The sequence below is a fragment of the Vanessa tameamea genome, chromosome 11, assembly GCF_037043105.1.
Source record: "Vanessa tameamea isolate UH-Manoa-2023 chromosome 11, ilVanTame1 primary haplotype, whole genome shotgun sequence".
In the NCBI taxonomy this organism is placed as follows: domain Eukaryota; kingdom Metazoa; phylum Arthropoda; class Insecta; order Lepidoptera; family Nymphalidae; genus Vanessa; species Vanessa tameamea.
In genome coordinates this window covers 2,289,034-2,301,724 of record NC_087319.1, presented here as the reverse complement: position 1 = coordinate 2,301,724, position 12,691 = coordinate 2,289,034, and positions in this window count along the sequence as shown.

The following is a 12,691-nucleotide window of genomic DNA, read 5'->3' as shown; positions in this document are numbered from 1 at the left end:
TGTGGTACCTTTGAAATTATGTGTTAAAATTATTATATAAATTTTTATTACAAATAATTATTAACTATGATATAAAAAAATACATGTAGCAAATTTTAATACTGCTTACGGAATATGTGCTTTGAAACAAAATCGTATTCAGCTAACAGATTATCAGCTAAGTCTAAAGTTTTGAAGCCAGTCGTTTAATATATTGCAGAGGAAGTTCGCTAGATTGAAGCGAGGCGAGTTGATGAACGTAAAACGTTATATAGTATACATGCACTTCTCGAATGTGAGTATATATATTTATATATACACTGCCTATGCTCAGTGGTTTAACACGTGCTTTTGTTTTATATTGACCTTGACTTGTTCGTCTTATTATTTGACGTTTATTATTAATAAGCATAGAATCGTAATGTAAAGTTATATTGTAGATGTACCTTAATAATTTATTTGTTTAAAAAAAAAAAACACATTAATATATTTATATACATACAATTTTATATGCATTTTTTAAAATCACGTCTAGCAGTGCAACAAAAAACAATATGTGGTTTTGCTATGCGTTGTATGTATGCCAAAGAATAATCGGTTATAATTATCATAAATATATTTACTATGCAATCATGATGTACAAAAATGTGAGTTTTTTTTTTATTGTAAGCTATGACTTGCCTGCCATTCCATACACACTATACAGGTTGTTCAAAAAAAAGTAAACATGCATTTGTCAGCAGATTTTTTATCAAAATAAGAATAATATATTCAAGAACTCGTTTTCCACTGATACATATGGTTGAGGATTTTATTTGTACTATTGCCATGTCAATGTCTTCCTATAGTGAGGCTATACCTCCGAAAATACGTAAAGTGGTTAGAGGGAGGAATACAGATATGTAAACAGCAATGTGTCCAGCGCAGTTCTTTTAAGTTTTTCTTCTTGGAGTATGTAACCGAAATTGGTAAGGAAGACTTTTGATCCTACTATTCAGTCTGTAATGGGACAAAAGTTTTATTGACGAGCACTAGTGTTGCATATCGATAGTCCACTATCGATATACTATCGATAGACTATCGATAGTTAAGATATTAGCGATAGTATCAATAGTCTATCGATAATATTGTCACGTGTCAATATTATCGATAGTATCGATAGCTAGCCATGAGCAAAACTATCGATAGTCCAAAACTATCGATACTATCGATAGCAGCAATTCTATCGATACTATCGATAGTATCAATAGAATTGCTGCTCCCAATAGTATTGCTTACATTGTTTTGATCAATACTATCGATAGTACTATCGATATGCTGAATAGTTTTCGAGGTAAACTATCGATAGTCAAACTATCGATAGTCCCGCAACGCTGACGAGCACATGGGCTACCTAATGGTAAAAAACTGTAAAAAATAAGAATTATTCCTAAAATCACGCCAATGCGCCACCAACCTTGGCGACCAATATATTATGTCCCTTGTGCTTGCAGTTACACTGGTTCACTCACCCTTCAAACTGGAACACAACAATACAAGTATTGCTATTTGGCGGTAGATATCTGACGCGTAAGTAATACCTACTACTATGGAATTTATATACCATTGTACTTAAATACAACTCTACAATAAATAAACTTAAACATTTATTACATTATTTGAAGTTAAATTTTAAATATATTAAAATATAATCAATATGTTTTCAGTGTGATTCATATTGATCAGGATTGGAGGTAGACTCAGTACAAAGTACGTTTTTGCTATAGATCGTATGAACGTTCTTATGCATCGCTCTGACGAACACGATCCGACAAAGGGCAAACGTCTGAGCAACATCTAAAATATAGTACAACCTGCTGTGAGAATATTTCACGCCAATGTATCAAAGGTAACTTGACTCCAGTTAGTGCTTATAGACGAGCTTTTGCGACGTAATATTAAAATGTTTTACTATAAGCTAAAATATGTTTTATATACTAAAGTATAACATTCGTATAGTATAACATATGTTATTGTTAAATAATTAATTGAATTCATTATTTTTTAAATATAACAAGTGCAATTCGAAGTTATGTACAGTAAAACTCGATCGGTCACTGCATGCTAGTGGTATTCTTGTAGACTATTACTGCGAAACTTTTATATTATTATAATGTTATATTAGTAAATAGTAGTTATTTTTGTACGGTTGCTTGTGATGTATGTTATTATTGTCAGACATTGCTTTAGGTATTTTTTTATTCTGTTTTTTTGTCTTATTTAAATTGTTTTCTTAAAAATAGATCGCAGTTAATTTTGTTTTATTTTTAGTTTGACTTTAACATCACATAGTTTTCGTAAATAATTAATATTTCATAGTCGTTATTTCTTTCAAAGAGAGTCTGTTGCTGTAAATATCTCAATTAACAAACTTATTTCTGACATCGTCCATAGGGTTTTAAGAACTAATTAAAACTAAATTATCTTAACACAAAAGCTCTGCTTTGTGCAAAGACTAAAGGAATTTTGTTTACACTAAATTTTCTGTCCAAATTAATCATATTTTGTATAAACTAAAATATATAAAGTAAATATATATGTATAATATCCTCATCTTTATTATTTCAAAAGATCAAATTTGTATCTAGTTGTAGCCTTAAAAGGTTTTATAGAAATAAACAATTACCAAAAATAAAAAATATTTTTGCAAGATATAGTAAAAGCTTTTTAAATTACATTTCAAAGCTCATTATCAGTCCATTGCCTTTCCATTCTGTTTGTATCCTTCAAATCTATTCCGTACATAGTTCATACTTTGAAATTGTGGACTAGTCCCATAGCTAGTCTGCAAGTTGCGGTACCTGTATGTCATATCATGTACGACACATTGATAAAGCTTTACCACCAATAAACTTAAAACAGATACCAGTAAAACCACGTAAAATATTTCGTGTCTCATACGTTCACAATACGCGTCAAATAGCAATAACTTCTGAATACAATACTCAAACCAGCCATATAATTCAAACCAGTTACATCTTCGTAATAAATAACATTGCTTAATTGCGTTAAAAATATTAAAGATAATAGCTAAACATTCTTATTAAAGTAAAGCTACTTGAAAAATATGACAGACAAATTAATGCGACTCGTGATTAAGATCATGATAATGAATCAGTGAATAGTTAACATCATAACATGAAACTATGGAATTTTATGTTCAAGAATAAATATCTAGTAGTTAAAAACATTCAACGTTGTGAAGTTTTGGATCCATATTTGTAATTAATAAAATCAGTTTCCGTTTGGAATCTCGTTTGTATATAGTTTTGGGTGGCTTAGACGGCGTCTTTGATAAGCTTACGTATTGCCTATACGATGATCTGTCTGTAAGTTGAACGTTTACGAGATAGATATCGAGATAAATTGGTATGAGAACATTTAATAATATTATATAGATGTAATCGCTTCGTGGACTGTGTTAAATTAAACGGAATTTTGTTATCGTTTATTTTTTTTATTCTAGAATATTCGGAAAATATACAAGCGTCCGTCAGTAAGATTTCAATCAATTTGCTAGTTCTTATGTTGTATTTATTCCCAGTATTAAAATAAAACATTGTCATAATATAATGAATATGACTTTTATTATTTTTTGATTACTTTTTCATCAATACTTGTCATCATTTTCTTCATTCGCAAAAAAATTAATATGAAATCAAATCCTAGCAAGCAAATCTTTCCTTCTAAGAACTTAATTGGTGTTCATAATTCATTTCATCCCTATTAGTGAAAGAAAACGAGTGCAATTTAACTCGAAGTACATCCGTCGATAAAATAATATCGGAGGTCAATTATTACATGACAATTACACAGTTATTACTATACTGCTAATCGAAACTGTAACTTTCGTGTTTTATACATTAACAGCAAATCTATTCGCGATATTTTATAAATAATTTTAATTGCAAACTTAAGTTGAGTTTGTCAATGCATTCCGCATCGGCATTTTGGATTGATTGATGTTAATGCAAATGGTAATAGCTTATAGATTAGTATAACGATCCCAGTGTATTTATCGTTAAGTCAGCTCCATACGACGCGGGTATTTTAGGCGCCATCAATTTCACAATATGATGAATGTATTATGCTCAGACAGTGAATTAACTATTAAATTAACACCAATATAAATTATAAATAGCTTATAAATAAGCATAAGCATGGCTTTGTATTTTATTAATAAAAAAATGATAAGATATAATACAATATAATTAATCAAATGTAAAAAAAAACGCACGTTTGAATTTAAGTTATTTGGACATTGCAGCGTGACTTTATTATTATTTTATATAAAATTCTATAATAAAAGTAGCCTAAGTACTTATTACATCAGCTATCTGCCAGTGAAAATCCCGTCAAAATCGGTCCAGCCGTTCCAGAGATTAGCCGGAACAAAAAGACAGACAGACAGACAGACAACATTGTAAAAAATGATATTTTGTTATATGTACCGTATATACCTACATACATATGCATTTAGTAAAAAGCGGTTATTTTAATATTCCAAACAGACACTCCAATTTTATTATATGTATAGATAATATTAGTACATGTTTATGTCATAAAGCAATTAAAATAGTGTCTGATCATTTTACGTAGGCATTTTGAACGCATGGATATGCATATCTTTGGTCTACTTAGTTTAATTTAATTGATTCAAAATTAACCTATAATTAATATTTATTGCCAAATATGTCATTATTAGTTGTTAGTCATAGATTTAAAATTAAAACACAAAAATTTTAATTTAACATATTTAACATTCAACTGTAGATACAATTTTGTAATAAAATTCACGTCAATACTCGTACACATGACACCTGTTGCTTGTTCAAAATTTACCACTTTACTATTTGCCTCTTAACTAGACTCTAGTGGAATAAAAATAAGGTTAAAAATTGATCGACAACTTGTAAAGTGATTTCGTTTATTAATCAGTAGACATTTTGTCAACTGTTCACAGAAGCAAATGTCATAGGCTTTGAGATAATATCTTGATACCGGGTAATGTAAGTCGGTTGGAAAAAATGAGCCGTCATTTCTGTTATACTAGAGAGTTAGTGTTCATATGCCACTCATCTTTAATAACTTTAAATGTTTGATTGAACCCGTTGTGTATTGGAATTATAAAATTAAATTACGAATAAAATGTGCGCGAGAGTCTGTCTCGTCCGAATGATAACAAAATGCCATAAAAAAATGAAATAAATTTCAAAACAACTTCGTCTTATTTGTCTGTAAATCTTTGTAGTAACGTTTTATGTTATTTATTTCGAATGTTGAGTTTATAGTTAATCTCGATGAAATCTACGCTATAGCGATTTAAATTGTTAGCTCTTAAAATAAAACAAAATCAAAATGTATTCGAGATAAAGTTTCACGAGAGGATTTAACGCTTATCTGATAACAACTATTTAAAATTAAATAAAAATTCATTCAGATAAAATTCCATGCGATTTATTCGAGAATAAACTTTAAATATCTTTTATTATTCGAATAAGTAACTTTAAACGCCCAAAATGTCGATCTTGATAAGCGACTAATTAAAGAATCGGCCGATCTTTTCGAAGTAGCATTGGCTCAGAGAAGGTAATACGTCAAATTGTAATCGAGAACTCGCTTGCGCAAGTAAATGAATCGATTCAGATTACCTTTTATAATTAGCTTCCTCAAAATAGTGAATGCGTTTTCATCGGAATTCTTTTATTAAGTCTTTGTTCGACCACAGACTATTGTATTACAACCCATTTCGTTTAGATCTTAGTCTCAAAATAAAGTAGGCGAAACTTTCTAATTCTGTGAACATAGCATAACATACATAACATAACATAAACAGCCTGTAAATTTCCCACTGCTGGGCTAAGGCCTCCTCTCCCTTTTGAGGAGAAGGTATGGAGCATATTCCACCACGCTGCTCCAATGCGGGTTGGTGGAATTCACATGTGGCAGAATTTCGTTGAAATTAGACACATGCAGGTTTCCTCGCGATGTTTTCCTTCACCGCCGAGCACGAGATGAATTATAAACACAAATTAAGCACATGAAAATTCAGTGGTGCCTGCCTGGGTTTGAACCCGAAATCATCGGTTAAGATGCACGCGTTCTAACCACTGGGCCATCTCGACTCTTATCCATTATTTGTTTTAAATTATCTGTGACATTCTATCGGTAAAATACAAATTGTCAACGTAATTACGACTTTTTAATTAATATGATTTTAATTTTCCTTCAGGCTGAAAACTACCGTATCGTCGACCGCTCGCAGCTGTTGCTTGACGCTATTATTAAGCGCTTTTCAAGAGCAGGTGTTAATAATAACGAGGGTGAATTTAATTAATGAACACTAGCTAGTTTCTTATGTGGAAGCGGATAATAATTTATATAAGCCGTTCAATCAACTTGCTCTAAATTAGTTACTAGTTTTTGATTATTTGATTATAAACGCCGCGTATCTTGACGTCGATTCTATATTTGAATATGATGGTGAGGATGGTCTTCATAGGAAGCTTTATTTTTTAATATTTATCAGTCCTACATTAAGTCTTAACGCGATCACTTATTAAATTTATACTTTACAGTTGTTTATTATGGTAAACTTAGTTACTATATAGTCACGTGCTTCTTTTTTAACACGTTCGTGGGTGCTGACTAAGGAAATTTACGCTTAGGGCATCAATCCATTGAGTACATTCGCGATCTCGTAAATTCAATTATTTGTATGGCTGTGGAGACATTTAAAGAAACTAGAGTTTTCTTTCGAATGTTTCAGCTGACCCAGAAAATGTAGACAGATGTTTTTACAAAAAGAAATACGTCATTATAGTGTAAAAAAAATAAAAATTATGTCTTATAAAAATATATATATATCAGACGAATTTATAATTATTTTAAGATATACAGATAGTATATCTTAAAATAATTATAAATTCGTCTAATGAATTTAGAATATTATAGTTTCAATATATTCCTAGACATAACTATTTAAACTTTCCGTCAACGTAATCAGGAATACAATACTGAATGACTGATCGTGAATTTATCAACTGTATAATAAACTCATACCAAAACATTTTGTATCTTCACTTGTCTTTAACAAACTAGTCGCTACAAAGGCGACTAATAACAACTCTTATAAATGAACTTCACATAAATTCTCGAGAAATATAATCTGTTGCTCGAGTACGAGCAAGTCAACAGAAATCATGACCGGCATAGTGAGTTCGCACCTCGATTCGAATAAATAGGGCCTTTTAACAAGCACATATGGTAGGTCTTCTTTTAGAATCACACACAAAGTGCATACAATTTTGATCTTTATTACAACTGTCAAACGATGAAATTTGGGTCACTGAGCGATCTCCGAATTCGTCATTGTTACTATTACAGTTCTCGGCTGTATGTCCTAATGATCAGTCGAGAAATATCTAGATATATTTAATTGGATTTCGTTACAGACGTATTTGCAGGTTTTCGCGACGAATGCTTTTGACTTTTTCCGTAAACTTAAAATAACATAAAGTCACGCAGATTTCTTTAAAATAGGGACTTGCTTTTTCTAATCGGTTATAAAATTTATTCAACAAACAAGATTATATGATATTATTATTATGCCAAAAAAAAACATCCAAATAAACTCGAACTCAAACTATACTTTAGACACTTGAATGTCGAAAGAATCATCAATCATCGATTCGAACTCTAGATCCTACTGGGAAGAACGGTTGAGATGTCGCCCTTAAGTTTAGGCAAAACCGATTAAAGAATTCTACTATACCTCCTCTTTTTCATCAACTACATGAAATGTACCAAATCACTCCGTCAATTAAAATTAAGTTGAAATTGACATACGAAAGCTACACTGACATTTTCTGTTATAACATACTGTGAATAACTATTATAAAGCGCGTAAGCATGTATAGAATATACTGTATTGTAATGTTATTCATAGTGCACTTATATAATATTCTGATTTTAATTGTAGAAAACTGATTTTAAGGGCAATATAATGAATGTTTAAATATTACCATTAAGTACATCATCAAAAAGATCGATATGGCGTATGAGGCTAACCCAAAACGGTATCGCTTGGCAATACTTTATGGCACTATTAGGACCAATATCCATTCAAGTCCAGATTTAAAGGCATTATGTATTATAGATGAGTTCACAGATCCTCGATGACCTTTCTACTAAACACAGCTATCAAAACCCTTTCAGAACCATTACTTAAAATTAGTACTCCGCTGGAAATCATCTTGAATGGCAAATTAAAATATGGAATCCTATTATTTGACAAATTTATATTTTACAAGCGAAATAATCCGCCCTCCTTTTTTATTCATTTGTCATTGTTAACTTTTGACATTTAATTCATTCATGTGTCTAACAAATTTTTACTACATATCATTCAGCCGTAAAAACCTATGCAATTAGTTTTTACTAAATGATCTTTTACATAACAATATGTTCGCAGAATAAGATATTTATCGAGGAAATTGTTTCTGAATAGATTTTTGTGAGGTTATCATTTGTGAAGCATTGGAAAACTTGAAAATGTTAACATTAACATAAATTTAATTATAACAATGCTTAAATAAATGAATACGGAACAGAACTGAAGACAATTAATACGTAAATAAGAATGGACGTTGTTAATTTAATTCATTCAGTGTCTCGTTTGTCACGGCTTTCAATAAAACTTATCGAAACAATTTCACGACAGCTCGCGTAAAACGAAGACTTTAACTGCGAAGTCAATAAATAAAAACGACCGTACAATATTACCTTATACGACCAGCCGTCTCCTTGTCACTGGATAAGAAACCTAAATCAACTGCCAATGCACCTGTGCAAATGTCGATTATGCAAATCGATACGTACCTTTTAACTAAATACCGCGCTTCACTGTTCAAAAGCTCTTTGGCATTCAGTGTTTCATTTGCATAAAAAATCGATTCTCGAGTATCGATACCATCTTCAGCCACTTGAGATGTAAGGTAAACATCGATTTTAGTACATATATTATGGTTTTTCAATCGTGAAACGTTTAATTGAAAGACGAATTGTTCTGTAATGATGTTATATTACGTATGATGATGATTTTGATGTTGGTATTTTACCGAATGCGATGTTTTGATTTTTATTCCATAAACTGTGCTTTGATGTTTTTGAATAGTATGTGACCTAGCCCTATATTATTCTTAAATAAACATATGAATTAGACGTACATATAATTTGTTGTTTTTTTAATAACATATTTTTATAAGAATTAAATGAGAGATTGTTTGATACATACTTATAATCTAAATGTTCTTTATTCAAGTAGTTGCAAGCACATTTGAACCGTCATTTTTTCGTTTCAAATAGATCTGTAAAATGACCTGTAGTCAATTTAGTAGTAAAATATACTGTTAACTATTATTCAATAATTTAAATTAAAATAAATTCAATGGCAACATTCATAATATATTTTTTATTAATTACATTTTATTTATAATTTCATTTTATGAAGTCATTTTGTTACACAATTGCATTCCATTATCTTATTGCTGTAGAAGCCTTGCAACAGGCAAAATGATATTTTTCTATGATTGACAAATATTTGTTCCATGACAAGTCGAAGGAAAGTGTGAGAGAATTGAGATAAAAACTTAATTGTTATCATACATCGCCCAAGCATATCAAAATTTGTAATATTTCAGATTAAAACCGGCATTCGGTTCTCAGTAGCTCCGGTCTTTCAAATTCTGAAATATATAATTTATCTAAAATGAAAACACTTTGAAAGACAATCGATTCCTAAAATCAATATCCTAAGAGAACATCAACCCTTACATAATTCCGCAAAGCTTGATGTTAACATAAAATAGAAAAATATTTACTCAAATACCAAACGAATCGCTGTATTTTATTCGGTTTAACTTCTCGGAATGTATTCGCATTAGCCTTTTACTGGAAGCTAAGACAGTCGCATAAAGAAGAGACACAATTTGCTGCAAAATAACGACGCATCGGCTCAATTGAATGGCTATGGAAGAAAGCCTAACTTTAGTTAACCTGCGACTCTTCGTTTGTACCTGTCCAATTTAGCGAAAGGACGCTCTCTGTCGCCAGATTTACACATATCCTTTTTAAATTGTAAGGTATTTATAGATCGTTTTCGAGTTAATTGAAATCAGAAGGATTGAAAATTGCTGAATGGACACATATATATAACTTATTGTCGCGAGCGTAATGAACTCATTAACAGATAAAACGAAACGACTTAAGAAAAATTTGTTTTTTTTTTATGTGCGTGGTACATTTTTTTTTTGTATTAACTAATAACTCAAAAGTATGAAGAATATTTAAAAATAATCTATTAACTTCTGTAATTGCCTTGAAGCTTGTTTTTAGAATGTAGAATCCTCTAAACCACTTCGAATCACTGGTAACCGTTTTCCATTTATACAAAGGTATTGTTATTAATTATAATAGGTAGTCTATATATCTGAAAAGGCAATTTTGAAGGTTTTTTCTGCCTCGCACTATATCGCGCAAATCGAACCAGGTTTTGCCGGCGGTTTTTTCGAACCGATACGATTTGGGAACCTTCAAGAAAAGATCCTTCACATTTATTAAAGGCCGGCAACGTACTTGCAAGCCCCAAATATGTGGCAGATGTCCATGGTGGTCACTTTCCATCAGGTATCTTGTTCGTTTGTCATCTATATCATAAAAAATCTAAATGATCTACCAACCTCCGTGGACATTTAGGCTGAAATATTAACCATTCCGTACATCGCAAATTCGGCACCAACCTCGGGAACTAAGACGACCTTTGAGTCTGGTGACCATAGGACACTGAATCACTTCATCGTTAAAACTGGAACATAACAATATAATGGATTCCTGTTTTGTGGTAGAAAAACTAATGAGTAGGTACTGTGAGCTTTGTGAAAAATCCTTAGATACATAACTCACTTATCTGCTACCCTACCTTTGAGGAGTAAATGAGACGGTGTAATTACAATCACAAATGAAATAATATCTGATATACGATGATAAAAAAAAAATCTTCACAGTAATATTATGATTGAAACAAAACGGATATACCGTTATTTTTAGATAACGTTATGTTTCGCGTTACATCATGAAAATCGTTATAAAATATAACGTATACACAATAAATTCGCGAGATTATTTGTAACATATTTAATTGATATTTTTGGTTAGTGAATTAATGAAATGGAACATTTTTAAATATTTATAAGTGGAGTTAAATTGATGACGCAGTTTGGTATAACTTTTGTAGCTGTATATGTACTACTGCCCATTGTTCGGGACATGTAGACGCAGGCTAATAGCCTTTTTGAATGCAAATTACGTTTAGCGCGTATTTTATTGCACTATTAATCGTATAAACCAATTGCTTAAAGATATAAATAGCAGTGATTAAAATCAATTATGATAGAGTATTCGCATTACTGCAACGATTTAAGTTTTCGTTTATTTATTAAAATTAATTGCAAAAAACGTTAAACTAAGGTGTGTTTTTGTGGTATTGTAGCTAGTAATATCAGAAGAACTGGCAGAAATTGTTACGCAACGAAAAAGCGTTACGCTCCCTCCATACTACCTTTATCTCTCTCTCTCTCTCTCTATCTCTTTCTATTGTATACGGTTTTATAAAATATTATTTTTTAAAATACACAAAGCCTTTTAGTAACAATTTTGTCAGTTTCATTTAATTTTTCACAAACGTTGTTAATTTATTTTAATGTTGATATTTAAATTTAATACATAATATAAAGCGAAAGCATCTTCGTTCATCTTTTTTTTTAGGGTTCCGTAGCGAAATGTCAAAAAACGGAACCCTTATAGATTCGTCATGTCTGTCCGTCTGTCTGTCATACGGACGTATGTCACAGCCACTTTTTTCCGAAACTATAAGAACTATACTGTTGAAACTTGCTAAGTAGATGTATTCTGTGAACCGCATTAAGATTTTCACACAATAAATGAAAAAAAAAAAAACAATAAATTTTGGGGGTTCCCCATATTTAGAACTGAAACTCATAAATTTTTTTTCATCAAACCCATACGTGTGCGGTATATGGATAGGTCTTCAAAAATGGTATAGAGGTTTCTAATATCATTTTTTTCTTAACTGAATATGTATATCGTATGAAATGAACAGCGGCTTCCTGCTTCGTAGGTTTAACTAAATATAATAAACGCTTAGTTGTGTTATATGAAATTTCCGGTTAACATTTCTAAAACAAAAAAAAAAAATCATTTTGTTAGTTTAATGGCTTTTAGTTGTGCCGACACACACAGATTACAGACACAGGGGCACAGATTATTTCGCCAATTTCACGTAGGATGGAAAAGACGAATGAGATTGATCGGTACGGTCAAAAAAATTATCATCATTGTAAGTCAGCATTTCAAAGTTCAGAAAATTCCCAAATACATTATTTCTCACGAGTTAAAAAAAAGTTTGATCTCAAATATTAATCATAATTATACCCAATTGAATAATTGGTATAATTTTCTTTAAAATATACATTGATTTCTGTTACGATATTCTTGGCTATGGCAACATTAATCACAATTAAATAAACAAATTGAAATAAATAAATGCATTCTGAACCAAATATCCAGATGAATAAATTACAGCGCTAAGCAACCC